Source organism: Cibotium barometz, chromosome 19 (assembly GCF_041138505.1).
Source record: "Cibotium barometz isolate CiBa-2024 chromosome 19, ASM4113850v1, whole genome shotgun sequence".
In the NCBI taxonomy this organism is placed as follows: domain Eukaryota; kingdom Viridiplantae; phylum Streptophyta; class Polypodiopsida; order Cyatheales; family Cibotiaceae; genus Cibotium; species Cibotium barometz.
Window position 1 is genome coordinate 8,309,051 of NC_141064.1, and position 20,680 is coordinate 8,329,730.

The 20,680-nt window shown below is 45.2% G+C and overlaps 1 protein-coding gene across 9 annotated transcripts in view; it reads left to right on the plus strand.

The window, feature by feature from the left end:
• The window catches only part of LOC147628185 (ABSCISIC ACID-INSENSITIVE 5-like protein 5), a 72,212-nt gene that overhangs the window by 15,660 nt on the left and 35,872 nt on the right, over positions 1-20,680 (plus strand). The window contains exon 3 of one of the 9 annotated variants that reach the window (XR_015268064.1): positions 7,033-7,652. The exons of 7 other annotated variants lie outside the window; for them this stretch is intronic. The gene's annotated coding sequence lies outside the window, so the exon portion shown is untranslated. The remainder of the gene's footprint in view (positions 1-7,032; positions 7,653-20,680) is intronic. One more of the 9 variants, XR_015268063.1, reaches the window with a different exon arrangement.

Here is a 20,680-nt window from a genome sequence, read left to right on the forward strand (position 1 = left end):
CTCTCTCTCTTGCACTTCTCAGATCAGCACACTCTAGTGCTCATCTTGCTTCCGCTTTGTGCACTCTTTCATGGTATTAGAGCTCCCGGTTTTGAGTTCTCTCTATTGCCCCAGTTTTTACCCTATCTATAGCCCCTTCACCTCTGCGTTTTTCTCAGATTTGCAGCCCTCTGGTTTGCTGCGTTTTCTGGACAGTTGCTGCTGGTTGCTCTGCCTTCACTTGGGCTTCATCGCTTTCAGCTTGAATGTACTTTTTCATCAGCTTTTTTCTCTACTAGGAGTGTGGAACTGGTCGGCCTGTATTTTCAGGTCTGCAGGCCCTTGTTTGGCTGCGTTTTCCTCTCTAGTGGACATTACCTATTGTAGAGGGGGTCTTGTGGTGATTCTGGCTTTGGTGGCAACCTTGGTACCTGTGGTGGATACTTCTTCCTCTGAGATTGTGCGTTTTATTTCTTGAGAAGAGCCCGAGCTATAGTCATAGTTGATGCCTTTCCCTCTTTCACCCTCTTACAGCATACTCCCAGGCCTTGTGTGGCCGCCTTTTCTCTCTATATCAAATTTGCATTTTTTGCTTCTCTCTTCTGGTGGCCTCAAGGTTGGAGGTACGGTCGATAAAAGCTTTTGCATTTTTGCTACAAGAGAATTTTTGGGTGTTGTCCAGCCTCTTAGGGCTGCGTTTTGGTGGGAGGAAGGGACCTACATCAGCGTTTTCTGATTTGGACAGTTTTTTATCTTATGAGGTTTGGTCCTATTAGTTGGATCAATGATGATAGCTTCAGATTTGGCTCCCGTACCACTTTCTTGTTATTTCCTAGATGAGCCAGACAAGTTGGATAGTGGTAATTTTCAATCATGGAAGTTACAGGTTACTTCTATTCTCAGGGAGTATGGTTTGATGGAGTTTCTCTCGTACAAGAATCGGTGCTTGCCGGACCTTGTCTTTGCGGAGAATGTGTTGGTGGATTAAGACTGATGGACAGATCTATGCCATTCTCCTCCTGAATTGTCAAGATTTAGTTCTTCGATACTTCACCTATGCTCCTGATGATGCTTCTACTTTCTCTGTGTGGCAGTTGCTTTGTGACTTGTATGGTGACGCCAGTGATTGGCAGATGGTTTCTGCTTCTGGGTGCTATGCAACCAGTGATCTTATGGGTACTTCTTTTGGAGATGTTCCTGCAGGGAAGGATAGTGGGCTATTTTGCTCATTGCATCTGAGGAGTTTGTTTCTCCTGTTGCCTTGCCTTCAGTTTTTGTGCATACTTCTCCTTGCCAGGATGATATCTCTGGTAATGTTTTTGAGAAAGACAGTGGGCTATCTTTGCTCACAGCTTCTGAGGGGGATTTGTCTCCTATTTCTTCGCTTCCGACTCTTTCTTCGTCAACCAGTGACGAGGATGTGTTGCTGGTCCCTTTGCCTTCTATGGAGAAGCCTGCTTCTATGCTATATGATGCTATTGAGGAGGCTACTACTACTTCAGTTACCACTACTGTGAATGTTCCTATTTCTTTTACTCTGTGTTAGGATTTTGGATTGTGGTCAGGTGTGTCCATGATCGTGCTTGGGGCACAATGATACTTCTAGGGATTGAAGGATTGGGATTTGGATTTGGTTGGCTTGTGGAGTCTTGACATCAGTTTTCAGAGGGGGCAGTTGAGTTCTTATATCTAGCGATGCCGACCTTCAAGGAGGGTACTATTGTATAGCATTGGGCTACTCTTAGTACAGAGTTGGAGCAGATGGACTCTATTTCTTATGAGGGTATTATCTTCTTGGAGCTACAGGCTTCTAGGGATTTCTGTGGCACTGTGTTTACATTTGGGTTTGGCACCGATATTTGGAGCAGCACCACGCAGCCTACATGGTTGTTTTCTTCTAGAGGAGCAGTGTACCTTGCAGCTTGTTCTGTTGCTTTTGTAGCTGAGTTGCTGTGGAGATTGCTTGTGGAGCTTTCCTGGTACCTATTGTTGTTGCTGCATTCTTTTGTCTTTGATAGAGGACAACTTCTTCGGCTTTTCGGAGTTTGTTCAGCATCTGGTGCTGAGAGGGGGTGTTAGCATATTCATCCCTATATTCTGCCCATGTATTGTGGCCCTTGGTTGTAGGTTGGCCTTCCCTATTTTTTTTCCATTTTTCTGGTATTTTTCCAGTCGGCCAGGTCTTGTGCTCCAGTTGGCCAGCCCTTCATGACCTATATATAGGTGGGCTAGCCTCTTCACTTTTAATATAGCTTGGTCATCTTTTGTATCCCTCACTTATGAGACCTTTATGTCTCTTGCTTGGGATTGCTTTCATTGCAGTATATTCAGCATAGTTGCTTCACATCTCTCTCTCTTGCACTTCTCAGATCAGCACACTCTAGTGCTCATCTTGCTTTCGCTCTGTGCACTCTTTCAGGGAAAAGGTGGAAGATGGAGTATTTACATCATGTGGAAGCGTTGATGGAGAGGTAGGGGTTGTACCCAAGTGGTGTGGGTTGCTTTAGGGTGAGTAGGGACTGATTTACAGCAAGGGAGTTGTGTGTAGAATGAGAGGAAAAGGGTTGTATTTATAGGAAAAGAGAGCTTCAAGGCTTAAGAGGGAAAGTAAGGCTGAAAAAGACAAGTGTCTAGCCACATGTTAGAAGGTGGGACAAGTGGAGGGACACTTGGAAACTCAAGTGACAAGTGTTGGGACACTTGTCCATTCTTCTAGAACACTTGGAGCTCAAGTGACAAGTGTTGGGACACGTGTCCATTCTTCTAGAACTTTTTGTGGTGAGGTGTCAACTGCCAAAAAATAGAAACCTCCTCTAGATTTAGCAAGCACAGTTAGGATGCAAAAATTACTAAATATAGTAAGTGATTCCTAAATTTTAGGAAATCTCTATTTTTTAGGGTTAGCCTTCTTAGGGCAAACCGAGGTCCCTATTTTTTAGGGCCCGGTCCTAGATTTTAGGGACCCCAATATGGGAGTCAAATGAAAGCTCTTTCCGTCCACATTCACAAAACAATAATGGTTTTTTCTGATGCATCTAACTCATGTAAAATGAAAATCAAGCAATCACTCTAACATAGACTTTAATTGGTCATGCTATCTTATCGATTGTAACTGTCTGTTCTGGCGGATCTAGCCCACACTCCCAGGCATCAATCCTTTCTGTGTGCGAGCTTGACCCTGGTATGCTTGAGTTCTGGCCATAAGCGCCCAATCAGGTCATATAGGTGGAAGTGTGCACTATCCATGTTCTAGCCCACTGCGTGGACCCACCATGACCTATGGCCACTCACCAGTAGCCAGCTCCTATGCACGAATCTATCCAAATGAATGGATTTTCTTGCTTATCTAAATTCAAAGGAAAACATGAAAAACATAGAAGAAAGTATAATTATTACAAAGGATACAAAGAATTCTTTCTTTCATTTTGCGTTGAGTCATGACACTTATTAGGGGTTTTTAAAATTTTAAATACTTGTATGAGATAATGGTGTGAATTGCTCCCTTTTTAGGCACCCTTTCAGCTGCCCTGTTGGCTGCACGGTTGAATGCCCTGCTAGTTACCGAGTGGCAGCCCTATTGTCGACCTTTCGTGTGCAGCAGCCACAACTCCCCTAATTAGGTGTAGCTTGCCTTTCCAATCAACCACCTCGCTTCTACAGCTACCCACTTTCTGGTCGCCTTGGAGATTGTGTGTATCTTTGTTGCCCTGATGAGCTAGTTGACCCTTTTGAAGCACCACTTTGACTCTCTGTCCTCTGGATCATGCCCTGTTCACTCCCCTAGGTCCTATTGGAGACACGTGAGAGGCTGGCCACCTTGGCCGGTGGAGGGTCAATGTGCCACTTGTGCATGGAAACCAATCACTCTCACCCTCTGCAAGGTGCATCCCCTGAAATCCTCCAAGGAGGGCTCTACTCTCTCCAATCTGCCATGAGGTCCAATAGAGAAGGTAAGGCAGAGCTCTCATCCGCGCCATGAACTGCTAAGCGTATATCATGCCTGGTGAACACTCCTAGCCAGTGCGGGGGAGGAGGGTCCGGTATCAGGGCCACCCACTCCAGAGAGATAGAAGAGTCGATGTCGAGGTTGAGTTTGTCCGTGCCCTAGATCCGAGTAAGGCTCCTGTCCTGGGCCTTTGGGGGCAGTTGTTTGAATGTAAGCCAATCTCCAAGTAACCTAACGGGATCCATGCTCAAAGCTCCCCATGGTACATGCGGGCGAGCACCAAGCATGTGACCACTAAGCAGACGGACAAGGGGGTTCTAGATGAAAGCTATCGGAGACGCGCCTCGGAGGCTATTTATTGGAGCTGACTGCTGAAGAGTTGGCCTTAGATGATCCCAAGCACGCAAGAGACTGGCTGCAAATCTTGGGCTAAAGCCACAAGCCTGCATCTCTGTGAAAATCCATCTTGTGCTTTGAGGCCAAGGGTCTCCCAGGATAGGGGTGCGGGTGGAGATCCTAGCCAGGAGGAAGTCCTTGAACAATCAACTTGCCCAAAAGGGCACAGCTCTGAATGGAGGGGTTGATGATGCCCAGGCCCCCTCTGCGTTGCGGCCGAATGATCACTCTTGAGGCCACCTTGGCCCGGGCAGGCCTCCGCTAGGGGTAGAGCTTAGTCATTCACATAGAGACAGGGATGTAGAGTCTCAGGATAGGCAGGCTTTTGGAGGAGCTGCTCTACCCTTGACCACATCTTCACCCTCCATGCCATTAGTGGATTTACTGTTGCTTTGTGGATTTCTGCGAAGCTTTTGATACTGCCTTGAGGCCGCCTCCTACAATGTCTACAGGAGATAGGAGTCCCATCTGACATCATTTGGAGCATCATCGCCCTCTATGAGTCGGTCACTGGACGAGTGACATCCCCAAGAGGTGCATCACAAGAGATTTCTAGCACTATTGGGTGAAATAGGGCCACCCTTTATCACCCACTCTATTTGGACTCTACATTGATGAGATCTCGAGCTTCATTCACAGGTTCGGCGGGGCTGTCCTACACTGGTAGGCCCCCTACTACTTTATGTAGATGACATCATCCGCCTTTCAGATTTAGGCGAGGGGCTTTAGAGACATGTGGATGCCTTATAGGATTTTTCAGTGGGACCTCATTGTTAACCTTGGTAAAATCAAGGTAATGGTCTTCAATACCTCTCGCCTCTTCACATCCAGATTGAGCTTCACACACAGAGGGGATCCTGTGGAGATTTTCTCATCCTATGTCTACCTTGGTGTCACTCTTAGTGGCCCATGCTCCACCATGGTTTGCGTAGCACATGCCAGAGTGACACTGGGATATGCAACCTTGAACTTACTTGAGCGGCAGTGCTTCTAGGCACATTTCCAAGAGCCTACGATGTAGGGTTGGCTTTTTGACACCCTCGTCACAACAGCCTTGATGTATGGAGTAACCTTCTGGGGCCCAAATTTATCCATGAGGATTGGTAGCGAGTTGAGAAGCCCCAAGTCACGATGTTCTCTCGTATGATGTGCAACAAACCATCAGTCCCACACTAGATTATCCGGGTAGAGTTTGTTGCAGCCGGATGCACTCTTCCAAATAGTCACATACCACCATCGCATCAGTCACATGGATCCCCACAGGTACTCGAGGCTTGCATTGGAGTCCTCAAGGTAGCTAGCACTTGAGGGCCATTGTGGAGTATGTTATGCCCAAGTTTCCACTTGGTTCTCAGGATATGGGCTCCGCATGGACCACCTCCCGAGTCCCCACCACTTGGTTCTTAGGATATAAGCTTCTCCCACCCCTTTAGTACAATTAGGACTTCCCTCTTCTCCAGCTCTCTCAGGAGAACACCAACAGGGCTATCCAGTTAGATCTTCTTAGCCTCTACACCCACTGTCACCATTTGGTCCCTTCACCAGTCTTGATCAGTGTTTTAGGGCAAGCCCACACACTGAACAGAACCAAGGTGAGAATGGGGATTTTCCACAGAAGAAAGCTGAAGCATTCACTGGCAAAAAAGATAGCTACACAACGTGAGCAACATGGGAATTTAATCATTAAAGTGACTTATAAGGCTTATAAGTCAGTGCGTTCACACACATCATTAAAGCTGGCTGGGCATATGATTGGGCATGTACAAGTGGACAGACAGAGGCGCCTAGCTAGTGCTTGGGGAGCAAGTTTGGAAAAGCACAAAAGCAGTTATTTTTAGCAAGTTGAGCCACTTTTGGCAGAAAAGAAAAGCACAAGCCCTAAAGAAGTTGGTTGACTCTATTTAAAAGCAAGGAGGGCTGTTTTTATCATCATGCACATACACCCTTAGCCGACTGCAGTTGCTCTCTCTCTCTCTCTCTCCTCTCAACACTGGCCGTACATCTGTCGCCCTCTAGTGGGTTTCTTGTGCTAGCTGTACACAGGCCGATAGTTGCTGGCAGTTTACCTCTCTGGCCGCCTTCCTGTTGGTCATAAGGCTGGCCGCACAGCACCTTCTCTCTCTCTCCTCTGTTCAGCAGCTGGTCGCCAGCTGTGTACAGCATCTCCCAACCAGCTCCAAGGTTGGCCGGCTGCTGGCTGTGTGAACAGCCATACAACAGTCGTACACTAGTATCCGGAGTCCGGACGACAGCAGCTCAGTAGACAGGCCATACCAATAAAGCCACACGTGGTTAGGCAGGAAGAGTTGTCAACAGACCGACAATTGAGTATCTCTCTCTGGTTCGACAAGCTGCAGCAAGAACTGGTCATACAGCAGTATCTCTCTCTCTCAATACAGCAGCCGTACAGCTGTGAGCTGTCCTCAGAGTCATCTCGCACAGAACAAGACTGTTTTTGGGCTAATTTGTGGCAATGACTGGACTTGTATTTTGCTAAGAAATCTTGGTCTAAATCTTGTTGATGCTTTGTGGAAAATTTGGTGCTTTTCGCACCTGCACCTTGAGTTCTTGTGTAAAAGCTTCTACTGAATAAGGAAGTTCCTATGGGGGGCTGGCTGTTCTAGCTTTGTGCGGTGTCGTTATATTATTGTGGTTCTTCCGCTATGTTTCATAGCTCTGTTTGGTATTTGAAGTGTTTGTCTATTGTTCAGGGTCCCCGATCGGATACAGTGGCTTCCTCGGAAGTAGAGGCTTCCTTCCAACAACGAGGAAGAGAAAAGATTAGAAGTGGGGATCACACTAAGCAATAGTTTTGCTATTGAGCTTATGGAAGTAGTCATGTGTCAAGAGCATGAGCAGTAGAGAGCTTGGTTTAAGGATTTATGGATTCACAGATTTTATGGAGTTGGCTTTATGTGCCCTTGTTCAGCACGCTTTCCATATGGATTATAAATCAAGCTTATAAGCAAGTTATATGGAGATATATCTCAGGATATCTTATGGATATGGTGACAAGATATTTCTTTCGACTTCATGTCGAACCTGGCAAAGAAAAGCTAAGTATACTTTGAGTTTGACAAAGTTGGTGCTTTTTGCAATTTATTGTAAGTGTTTTTGGACACTTAACCCTTGTATACCCGTACAAGGAGAATTGTGTGTTGTTTTTCAGGTAAACAGTGTTAATGGTTGAAAAGCTTGGTTTATAAGGATTTCATATGGATATGTTCAACGACTATGGAATAAGGTTTTGGCATATCTTTGCTCGAGGACTTATACATATACGATGGTTTGGTGCATCTATATGGTTATCTTTGACTAAGTGATTCTTGGGGTATATATATAGCTCTATGGCTCCCCTTACTGGCATGGAGTATGTTTTTCTCTCCCTTTATTTGGGATGGAGTGAATTTATGGAATTCATGAATATCTCATGGATCGAGAATTTTTCTATGGATTTCTATCATCGGCGGAAATGCTTGAAAAACTATTGACGGCCGAAATGCCTGTAAAACTATCAAATCGCAAACATACTTATGGAGAACCAGGATCTCTATGCGTGTGATTCATTCTTATCTTTTCTGAACTCATTCATGAGTTAGTAACTCTGGTGAGTGAATAGCTGAACTCATACAAGAGTTGATGACTCTAATGAGTAAGAAGAGTTGGTGACTCTGTCCAATGAGTATTTCATGAACTCATGGATGGGTTGGTGACCCTAGTGAGTTATGTGAACTCATGGAAGGGTCACCATACTAAGTATGTAAACTCATTGAAGGGTTGGTGACCCTAGTGAGTGACTGAGGGTTGGTGACCTTGTGAACTCATGTAAGAGTTGGGGACTCTAGTGAGTTAGTATCTGAACTCATGGAAGGGTTGGTGACCCTAGTGAGTATTGGAACTCATGGAAGGATTGGTGACCCTAGTGAGTAAAGTCTCGTGGAAGGGGAAACCCTGGTGAGCATATTTGGCTTCGTGGAAGGGTTGATGCCCTAGTGAAGTAGTTGTACTCTTGTACAGGGCGCAAAAACCTGTGAAGACATGAACGTTTGAAGCATGTTACGCTTGGGAATGCGTATGGATCATAGGGGTAAAGTTTGTTTCTCGATAGGGTTGGCTCTTCTGCCCGTATCTGGCTTCGGATTATGGATATGGATGCCTAGAATTATGAAATGCTACTGATTGGCAGTGCATTTGCTACACTTAAAAGAGTATTCTAGTGGTATCAGGCTTATACAGTTGCAGACAAGTGTCTTATGAGATGGAGGGGATGTCACCATTTGGTCCCTTCGCCAGTCTTGATGAGTGTTTTGGGGCAAGCCCACACACTGAATAGAACCAAGGTGAGAACGAGGATTTTCCACAGAGTGACAGAAGAAAGCTGAAGCATTCATTGGCAAAGATTAGCTTGAAACATGGCTACACAACGTGAGCAGCATGGGAATTTAATCATTAAAGTGACAAGGAGGGGATGTCACCATTTGGTCCCTTCGCCAGTCTTGATGAGTGTTTTGGGGCAAGCCCACACACTGAATAGAACCAAGGTGAGAACGAGGATTTTTCCACAGAGTGACAGAAGAAAGCTGAAGCATTCATTGGCAAAGATTAGCTTGAAACATGGCTACACAACGTGAGCAACATGGGAATTTAATCATTAAAGTGACTTATAAGGCTTATAAGTTAGTGTGTTCACACACATCATTAAAGCTGGTTGGACATGATTGGGCATGTGCAAGTGGACAGGAGGAGGGGCCTAGCTACTGCTTGGGGAGCACATCATTAAAGCTGGTTGGAGATATGATTGGGCATGTACAAGTGGACAGAAGGAGGCGCCTAGCTACTGCGTGGGGAGCAAGTTTGGAAAAGCACAAAAGCAATTATTTTTAGCAAGCTGAGCCACTTTTGGTAGAAAAGAAAAGCACAAGCCCTAAAGAAGCTGGTCGACTCTATTTAAAAGCAAGGAGGGCTGTTTTTATCATCATGCGCATACACCCTTAGCCGACCGCAGTTGCTCTCTCTCTCTCTCTCTCTCTTCTCAGCGCTAGCCATACAACTGTCGCCCTCTGGTGGTTTTCTTGTGCTAGCCATACACAGGCCGACAGTTGCTAGCAGTTTACCTCTCTGGCCGCCTTCCTGTTGGTCATAAGGCTGGCTGTACAACACCTTCTCTCTCTCCTCTGTTCAGCAGCTAGTCGCCAGCCGTGTACATCATCTCCCAACCAGCTCCAAGTCTAGCTGGCTGCGACCAGCCATACAACAGTTATACAGTAGTATCTGGACAACAGCAGCTCAGTAGACAGGCCATACCAATATAGCCACATGTGTGGTTAGGTGGGAAGAGTTGTCAGCAGACCGACATTTGAGTATCTCTCTCTGGTTCGATAGGCTGTGCAAGAACTGGTCGTACAACAGTATCTCCCTCTTTCAATACAGCAGCCGTACAGTTGTGAGCTGTCCTCTAAGTCATCTCGCACAGAACAAGACTGTTTTTGGTCTGATTTGTGGCAACGACTGGACTTGTCTTTTGCTAAGAAAGCTTGGTCTAAATCTTGTTGATGCTTTGTGAAAAATCTAGTGCTTTTCGCACCCGCACCTTGAGTTCTTGTAAAAGCTTCTATTGAATAAAGAAGTTCCTACAGGGGGCTGTTAGAAGTCATCTCCTGTCTATACATATACACCAGGTCTTGTGGGTGTGCCCGCCCTTATTAGGTGTTTTCTCATTTTTCCCCACTCTCCGTATTTTTCCCCCATTTTTCTGTGGCATAGGAGGCAGTCTTGTAGTGGCAGGAGGACCTTGAACGTGGCCGACTGCATTTGTGGAGACTCTGGAGGTGGCCGACTGCTCTGCATAGGTCGTGGACCTCCCTGATGCTGGCCGACCCCCCTTGCTGCTGTCCGACTGTGCATTTCAGCAGTCGTGGGGTTTTTTGTGTCCTGTCGGCTGCCCTACAGCAGGCCGACTGCTGTTGGGAGGCCATATAAAATGGCCCCCAGCCCCCTTGTCACCATTGTATCATTCCGGGATTCTTTTGTGTATATAGAGCAGAGTTACACGTCTCTCTCTCTCTCTCTCTTGTGCTGTTATTTTCTGCATTGCGTTTTGCTCGTGTTCCCAGATCTGGTCATCATCTCCGCTGCGTATTTTGACAGGGGCCGGTCGTTCGGGCTCAGTGTGGTGTCGTTATATAATTGTGGTTCTTCCGCAGTGTGTCATAGCTCTATTTGGTATTTGAAGTGTTTGTCTATTTTTCCGGGTCCCGGATTGGTTACAACCACTGCACATGGATCACACCTTCAGATCTGCCACCGAAGATGCACTTTTATAGAGATCACTACCGTAGGCTCATTGAGGGTGGATTCATCAAGCGGCCGGGTTACCTGAGTGTTCACATTTCCCATGCCATGCAGATTGCAATTGGCAAGATACGGGTCTCATACTACCGCCTCGGGAGAGGTGAGTGCATCTTCAGAGCCAAGGAGCTCATACGGAGACCCAGAGACGAGAGGATTTGTTCATCATGCCTCACGGAGGTGGAGACACAGAGGAGAATTGCACATGTCGTTACCCAATATAATATGAGATCTCCGAGAGGTTTCACTGTTTGTTCCATGAGAGATTTGGCCCACTTTCCATGATCAATGACTTCCTAGACTAGCGCTGCCTAGGGCTCTTCCTGCTCGAGCTCCGCAGACACAAGGACACTTTCTTGAGAGAGCTTTGGCCCCAGTCACCCCGACCCCTCCCTCACCATCCAACCATCACTAGTTGCTTCCAGACCCAGAAAGAGGAGGACACCCATACAGTGGATCTTGGGGACCCACCTCGCCTAAGAGGAGTTACCTTGGCATTCCAGTTTGCGCAATGCCCCTGCATCCCTGAACATCGGCCACAATCTCCTCATAAGCTCCAAAGCCAAGACATGCTTTGTCGCCATCAAGCTACCTTGCCACATGATGTAGCTGAAGGAGACCTCTCTGCCATACTCATTAGCCGCCCCATGCTTGATATTATGGAGAGTAGTATACCATATTGGGGGCTGATGCTTCTTTGATGTTTCATGTTCCTTGTATTACATGATGAGATTTCTGTGGATAGTTTTGTATCACTTGAGTGAGATAGTTTTGATTTGTTCTATTTTATTTTCCGTTACATGATGAGATATGCCATGGACATTATTGTATCACTTTGGTCTCATAGGCCCTTGGTGTAAGGTCTCCATAGACCACGCCCAAGGATTGTCTCACCTAGAATTCAAACCCTGACAAGGTTTCATAGACCCGACATCCTCATACACATTGCATGACCATGATAGATTGCAACTATCGCAAGCTTGCGTAGTACCGATGGCTCCAACCTAGCATCCCATACCACTAGGCTGAACCACCCACCCTACAGCTCCATGGCCACGAGATCCTACACACTTCCTTGGTAGCCCCAGGCCACTTTGTGACTACTTGAACTCTTGTGTCTAATAAGTGACTGCAAGGTCACTTATATAGTAATAATTGATCCTTGCTTTATTTATTAGTTGTCTTGCTTTATTTATAAGCATTTAGCCATTACTAGCCCTAGGCTATTAATTATAAGCTCTTAGCAATCTAGACCTCTTTTTGCGAGCGCCTCTAGCCCACTTGTGAACCCTCCAGGTCTCCACGCCCTAGCTAAGTCCTTAATCCTAATCTTGGGTTAACCCTAACCCTAGTCCTGGGTTAGTGCACACCCCTAGACCTAATCCTAGGCTTGTCGAGACGTAACATGCTTTCCCGTTGTTCAATTCACGTCCTTGTGAAGCATAATGAGACAGTCCTATGTAAGCTAATCCTCGGATCCGAACATCTGTCCATAGCATCTACTCAAGTCTATTGTCTCTTACCTAGGCCTCCTCTTGTAGACCTTGCTACAAAGCTCCAATTGCCTACCATCAATCTAACTCTCATCCAAGAGCTGAATCCCAATAGGACATCTAGTCACAAAGTGCAACAAGCTCTACCGTAACAACCCTAGCATAGATCCATAGCATAACTCAACTACGATGCCAAATGGCATCCTACATTAGTTGTTGGTAAACACTAGTCCACTGAATGCACAACCAAGTCCCAGTGCCATGTAGTTCCAGTACAAGATCTCCCCTGTACAATCCTCATCTATAAGAATAAATGGAGATTGTGTTTTCACACAAAACTAGTAGGTACTCAAATCTACTTTAGGGCAAGCATAAAACTCCCCATCAACTTTTGCATATGTCCCATGTCCTCGAACAACTTGAAGACGACGTATGGCTAATAGCCGCTTTCTTCCCACCAAAGGTCCATGCAATAACATTAACAAAGATCTTGAAAGACAATGGTTATAACATATTCCACCTCTGACATTTACACCCCATTGAACAGGTGGAAAATCCACATGACTTCAAAGTCCCATAATGAAAATAACCCTGTGGAACTGCGTCCACCTTGGAGTATCAAATGGTCGAACCGTCAATTGGTTTAGACATTTAGTCTAAGACCGAGAAGTCATGTACAAATCCAATGCATCGATCTTTTATTTGGCCATCACGAGAGAGTGTGAGGAATCACCCTAGAGGTAATATGCCATGCTCAGACAACCAAGAAAGTTCCTTATCTTGTTGTCCCTCACAGACAACACTGCTCCTCACAGTTGCCATGGGTTAACTATGCCAAAGCATAGAGTGTCCCAGACAAGAAACCCGCGAAGTCTTGGGAGATCCTACATGAGAATATACTCTGGTGTCCCATACCACTAGAGCACACCCCGCATAAAACCTTCGTTAAGCATGATCATAGGTGGAATGGCCAACTTTCTTCCCTACAACCTAGCCTTGAACCAAGCAAATTTCCTTGTGAACACCAAGGTCAAACCTTAGGTCAATTTGAGGGTCAATCCAATATATGCAAAGTCAAGGATGAAAGATACCATCACGTTCATACCCTAATCGGTGTTCCTGGCTCTTGGAGTCAGCTCCATTGGTTGTCTATAAGTCATCCGGAAACCTCGGCCTAGGCATGCTAGATTATGACCTTCACCATAGTCTGCCTAACTTGGCATTCCGTCCTAGGTTAAGTCAACACCTAAGAAGACAGCCTACCCCTTGCTACCCAGTGGCCATCTGGAGGGTTCATGGTAAAGCCTGGTGTAATTTCCCTACCATGTTAAAAAGAACTATGCACTTATGTGGAAAAGAAAGAGCATGCAAAAAATCATGTTCCATCACGGTTCGGCTAAGACCTCGAAAAATTAATTAGGGGTTTCACAAAAAAGTACTTGAAAACAAGCGTCACGAGTTAGGGTCTCTGAAGTCAAGACTATTGAGCCACTCTTGGATCCACCGAATTCAAACTTGAATCCCACTTAGCCAAAGCCTCGTGACACGAGTTGACAACCCCACGGTCATGGGTTGGCGAAGTTATGGAGCACCCATCAACCTTGGGCCCGATGCTATCCTCCCTCAAAGGATCGTGGATAACGAGCTCCTGTTTATCTTCCAGCCGTACTACTGGTGGCAAGTAAAATCCTAGCCATCCTGGTGGCTTCACTTGCTCAAAGTCGTCGTCACCGACCGACTCCACGTTGTTACTGTTGGACGACCTCACAAAATTACTGCCCTCTGACTCCATGTATCTCCAATGCACACTAAATGTACATGTCAGCTTGGAGAAAAGTAGTGACAGAAAAGTAACGGGTTGCGGGCTGGAAAGAAGTGAAAGGTGAGAGAAAGGATTTTAGGGTAGATGAGAGGGTTGAGGCGAGATATGTTGGCAACCCAAGGCGTAGTTATGTTGCATATCAAGCATGCAGAGCTTGCAAGCATAGGCAAATAAGAAGAGCAAGGCTAAATTTATAGTGTATGGAGTGCTCCTGAACATTCGCGTGCTGTCCCGCGGACTGCCCAGTTGGCGTAATTCCCAACTCCACCTTGCGCTGGCGTTTAACACCCATGCACATGAGTTAGGTCGCCCAACCACTACCGTCACTTGGCTGTGAGCATAAGCGAATCACTGTACCAGCTGCCCTGTGCAGTGCACTGCTCAGCCTGTTGCGCTTTCCATATGTACCACGCCCGACCCATATGAGGAAGTCAACCCCACGTATGCTGGCTGCACACGCATCCTGGGTATCCACACCTTCATCAGCCGCATGTACAGTCAGCAAAAAGCATTCAACAGGCCACCTCCTTCTTCTCTCACTTCAAGCGCCTACACATAGGCTGTTCTGCCCTCCTTACACCATGCCACATAGATTCTAGGCGACTAAAGAACTCTCTGCACAGACCCTAAATCTGCCCCAAATTCTGCAGAAGTTGTTCACAGTCCACCTTAAGAGGTCAAGGTAGTCATAGTTTCCTATTTGATATCAGAGGGAATCTCACATGCAGCTATGGAGGATGAAATATCATCATCATGGTGGAGATGTATAGAAGAGAGATTGCACAACTTGAATGGTACTCATTGTTGAAATTTGAGCATTGTGATGAGCTATGGTGGATCAAACACTAGAATCAACATCATTAACAAAGTGATTAGTAAATAATTAAGACGTAATTAGTGGGTAATTAGCAAATAGATTAATGTAGGCATGGATACTCAAAAACCAGCAAATTCTCATCAGGGCTATGCCTCAATTTATAGAGTTTACATCAAGCATCAAATCCCATTGATTTCTCCATGATTCACTCCACCTCTTTTCCGTGATTCTCTCCACCTCTTCACTTTCCCAGAATATCTCCCTGAATAACTCCACACTTCCTAAATCTTCTCATGTTACCCTTTATTCTCTCCCAGTAGATTCTTCTCACCTTTTCACAGGTTCTTTCATAATTACATCTTCTCTTTTACAGCCTCTAACCAAGGGCTTGTTCCCGCACACACTCTATTCACTTGTATTTTCAACACCTCCCCTCAAGTGAATAATCCTAGCACACCTGGACCCTATACCAAGTTTCCCTCTTACTTGATAGCCCGCGACCAGTGCCTCAAGTCCCTAAACTCCATAGTCCTTGACACTCTCTCTCTCTATGTGTCCAAGGCTACTATAAGTGTCCGCGACCTTGACTAAAGTGCTCACACATACATCTACCACTTGGCCTACATCATCGGTGGCTAAGAGGTGGTTTTACTTTGTTGGGGCAGGTTACATTGGGTTGTGGGGTCTCTCTCTCTCTCTCTCTCTCTCTCTCTCTCTCTCTCTCTCTCAGAAAAGATGATCCGACTCCACTTCCTTTGGAGCCTCCATGAAGTTTGTCGATGTCGTTCCTTCTCCACTGGGTTTGCTGTACCAGTCTCTCGCCATGTGTCCTGGCTTTCCATATTTGTGGCAAGTGAAGGTCCTTCCTCCTCCTCTGCTTCTTCCTTGTCCTCGTCCTCGAGAGAATCCTCCTCGGGTGAAGAATGCTTTTTCTTCTCCTGCTGTTGAGTCGAGCCATTTCTTCTCTTTGCCTCTGCTCTCTTGCTCTAGTAGAGCTGCTTCTATCTCGTGTAGCTTCAATTCAGGTACATTCTTTAGTGTTGCTACAATGTTTTCATAATCACCTTTGTCCACACTTTTCAGAAGTACAGCTAATGCTTCATCATCTTCTACCTTTTTGTCAATAGCTGCCAGCTGTTGCTTAATGCTTTTATATTTGTTCAAGTGTGTGATTAAAGGTTCACTTTCCTTCATGTCCAATTTGTAGAATTGCATTAACAGATTTATCTTTGAATTTTTTTGCTTGTGTACCAAATAATTTATTGAGTTCATCCCATGCATCTTTTGCCCATTGTATCCGTGTGATGTGATGAATGATTTCATTATTTAAACTGAGTGCAATAAGTCCCAATGCTTTTTCATTCCTGCTCTTTCACTCATTTTCCCCTCTCTCTGGGGTTCATCTCTCCCTTCAACTAATCCCCACAGATTTTTCCTCATCAGCAAATACATGGTTTTTGTCTGCCATGTATAAAACTGCTCCCCATTAAATTTGGCTATTTCCTGTGCTGAACTCATGGTGATGTGAAGGGGGTCTTACCTCTCGATCCAATTTCAAGATTCAAGGACAGTGTCTACCCTTTTACAACTCAATTTGGTGTTTAATAGATGATTACAACAAATTTATCAGCATAAAATCACCAGAAATTACACTAAATCAAGGGTAACCAATTTGTACGGAATGGTTGGAGTATCAAACCAACTCCGAATTGCAATCTGAAGTTATAGGGATCTATATTAGATACCTAATGGTTAATTTGAACCCTCAATTGCACCAAAATACAGTGATTAGCATTGATTAATCATTGATTAGCAAATTAACGCTCTGTTTTGTGTGCAAAAAACAGAGTATGCGGGGAGTCCAGATCTGGTGCCTTAGACTTCAAATGAGCTCAAATGCTTTCAAAGGCATCAATAGCAACGAGTCTAGTAGAGGATTAAGCCAAGAAACACAAGATTTGACCAAATATTGAAAGCTTAATCTCTGTTTTACCAAAGTCACCTGCAGATTTGATGAAGAGCTTGGATCTCACTGTAGACTTGGTGAAATTGAATTCTGTCTTCACCAGCTTGTAGAGCATGCTTGAATACACCTTGGGCTAGGAGAAATTAGAAGCATTTGATTTGATGAAGAAGAGATCTGCAAATTACTCAGAAAAAACAGCGCTGACTAAAATCGTAAATTCTCCCAGATGCGCTGGCGGTTTGCTGCATTTCTTGCATAGGCTGGAGCTCCTTTGGGTTAGCTACCTTGGGCTAGAAGGGTTTGGCCAATGATTGAGTATGCAAGGTGCTAGAGCTCCTCCACTGGCTGGGGGTGAAGGGGTGAAGTGAAAAATAACTAAAATTTTGATTATTTCCTAATTATCTACTAATCCTAATTAATTAGATAATGGACTCATAAATCTGATGGATTCTAGGCATGGCTCTGATACCATGTTGAAATTTGAGCATTGTGATGAGCTATGGTGGATCAAACACTAGAATCAACATCATTAACAAAGTGATTAGCAAATAATTAAGACGTAATTAGTGGGTAATTAGCAAATAGATTAATGTAGGCATGGATACTCAAAAACCAGCAAATTCTCATTAGGGCTATGCCTCAATTTATAGAGTTTACATCAAGCATCAAATCCCATTGATTTCTCCATGATTCACTCCACCTCTTTTCCCTGATTCTCTCCACCTCTTCACTTTTCCCAGAATATCTCCCTGAATAACTCCACACTTCCTAAATCTTCTCATGCTACCCTTTATTCTCTCCCAGTAGATTCTTCTCACATTTTCACAGGTTCTTTTACATTTACATCTTCTCTTTTACAGCCTCTAACCAAGGGCTTGTTCCCGCACACACCCTATTCACTTGTATTTTCAACACTCATAATGTTTAAATGAAGGACCAAAGTACATGCTTTTATAGGCGCCAAGGCCTTATCTTTTGACCCTAAATAATGTTGGGTCAAGCGGCCAAGACGCATAGGTCTCAAGATGCCACAACGATAAATGTGACAACGGTGCATGCCCGCCAACCGGGCTTCCCCCACCTTGCATCCCCTCCGTCCACATAAATGTGGTGGGATAAGAGAGGACCCTTGAACGTTAGTATATATGAGCCGCGCGCGCGCATAAAGTAGGGGAGAAAAGGGAATGATTGAGAGAAGCCTTTTATAGAAACAAGGCGTTACAAAATCCAAAAGGATCCAAAATATATAACTCAAATTTTGGGGGACAACCTAGGTAGAGAACCCTAGACTCAAACATAAAAAACTAAAGATTGAGGAAAAATCCCCCCCTGGATGCTGATGAAGATCCTGTTTCGGCGTCATTTCCAAGATTCCGACACTTGATGGGCAAGTGTGGGACGAGTACTTGCAAGGAGAAGATGCTTTGTGATGGTGCTTGTAGTACTAATGATTGAAATCCTTTTTGGCATGATGGTGGCCAAGATAGAGGACCCAAGGGAAGAAAAGAGTTCTTCCATGATACTTTATGTCAAAATGCTATTGATATGAGCAGTGAATACCTTATGATACATGTAATTTGTTGCGGAGGATGGTGGAATCGACGAGCACAATGGAGGAGTCGGGTTGATGTAGAAGGAAGACCGCTAGAAGAGGCAGGCTTTGGAAGAGGACTCGGGACAGCCCCAAGGAGGTGGCCTACTTGCAGCAGAGGCTTAGAAAAACGCTAGGAGTGGCATGGAAGGTGGTAGCCAGGCCTTCCTTGGTAGCCCTAGGCCATTGCGTGACGACTTGACCTCTTGTGTCTAATAAGTGATCCCAAGGTCAATTACATAGTAATAACCCATCTATTATTGGACCTTGCTTTATTTATTAGCTTTTCTGCTTTATTTATAAGCTTTTAGCCATTATTGGCCCTAGGCTATTAATTATAAGTTCTTACCCAATCTAGACCTCTTTTTGGTAGCGCCCTTCGCCCATGTGTGAATACTCCAAGTCCCCACGCCCTAGCTAAGTCCTTGATCCTAATCCTAGGTTGACACACATCCCAAGCACTAATCCTAATGGTGTTTTTTTTTTCCTAGGAAGGAGACTTATTATAAGTATGAAAAAAAGCATACAACAATCACGGCTATAAGCCGGAATAGAATAGAATCACCCGAATATGTAAGGTGATTTCAACCACTGAGGAGCATCATGATGCCATGAGAGACCTGTGGGACTAGAGGAAAAGAAAATGCCATGGTCCCACTCCCACATAAATACAATGCGCTTTGCTTGCGTGGAACGAGAGGACCCCTGAATATGAGCCCAAATAGCCATGAGAGTATGGATGATATCACCCCATACAATACTAATGCATTGAGACCCAAAAATATGGACACCCTCAATAGCCTCCGTGCATCTAGCTCTCCAGATCTGCCATGCTGTAATACTGGCAACAATCTCCCAACTGGTGTCAATCCTCTGTCTGGGGGGTGTATAATCAAAGTGAGAGACATCTTGCAATAAACCATGCTAGGCAATACCTCTATGAATAAAAATAGTAGAGTCTGTACCACTGCCCTCATAGAAAAGCGGCGGACCGGATTGGGAAAGCCAAGCAACTACCCCCCAAGTCACATGCATGGCGTTGCCACTCAATTCGCCCATAAGTTGGGCTATAGAACCCCAAATATGTTGTGCAATGCTGTATCCCCATGAACAATGCTGCACATTCTCAGAATCTACCGCATATCTCGGGTAGGTAGGTGCTACACCGAAAACTGATCTCTACTGACTGGTGGGGAGATCACATTGTAAAAATAACCAAAAGAAATGAGAGATCTAGCTCCTTCTGTATGAATGCCAAAGCCTATGCCAATATCTGTGCTGTATCACTGGAGAGATATCATAACTCTCCCAATGAGGCCTGAGAGTAGGGATCGTATGCATCTGTCGAGTGAGGAGAAGCCTGGCATTCCGGACCGTGAAATTGAAAAAGGTAAGGCTTTTCAATGGATTGAAGGCATCAATCCACTCCCACTCTCTTGGATCCCACTAAAGATATCTGATAGGGCTGCCACCATATAGCCACAAACACCAAGAGTCATGAGTCACTATCTGAGGAGAAGGATCAATGAACCAATGCTTCACCGAACAGCCAACAATCCTCATTGGACTAAGCCTAGTATCTGGGATGATCCCCTCCATGCTACATCTCCTCAATCTCCCTCCAAGCATGATAGAATAGATGATGCAATCTGTAGCCTCCTGGTCTGGGAGTGCAATGACCTGCAAAGGTATGCCTATCCTCGAAAAGACTCCTAGCCAACTCGGATGATAGTCTCCATGAAAGGTCCCAGAGAGCCACTCATGCGGCATAGCTGCATCAATCTGATCAATTAGTATGCGAGAGCCCTTAAGATGCTGAATGGATGCAGCTCTCTGATCCACCGGAAGACTCTTAAAGGTCTTCCAAGCAAGAATTGTGTGTGCACATCTCCCCATCCTGACCACTGCATGTAATGAGATGCACCAAGTGGCCGACCGGCCTTATCCCTGATGAACTCGTTCCACATAATAGGTTGTTGGTTAGCCTCATCCAAAGACCTAGGAAGCCTTTGTCGCAAAAATGGTCTCATGCTTCTCCATGCTCTGACAAGTGCTGCAATAAGAGGGGAAGATTGTGCCATGATATCAACCTCTGTGAACAAAAACCGTGTGTTGGGCAGCCAATCTCTCCCAACACAAGGTGTACATCCGGAAATCTAAGACAAGAAAAAATCCTTCCAAGGCTCAGTGCTTGGTAGAAAACCTATGACCACAAGTTTGCAGAGCAACATCCTACACTGAACATCCGGATCAATAATGTTCAGCCCTCCCTCTCATTTGGGCTGAATAACTCTGAGCCAAGCTACCTTGGCACGAGTGTCT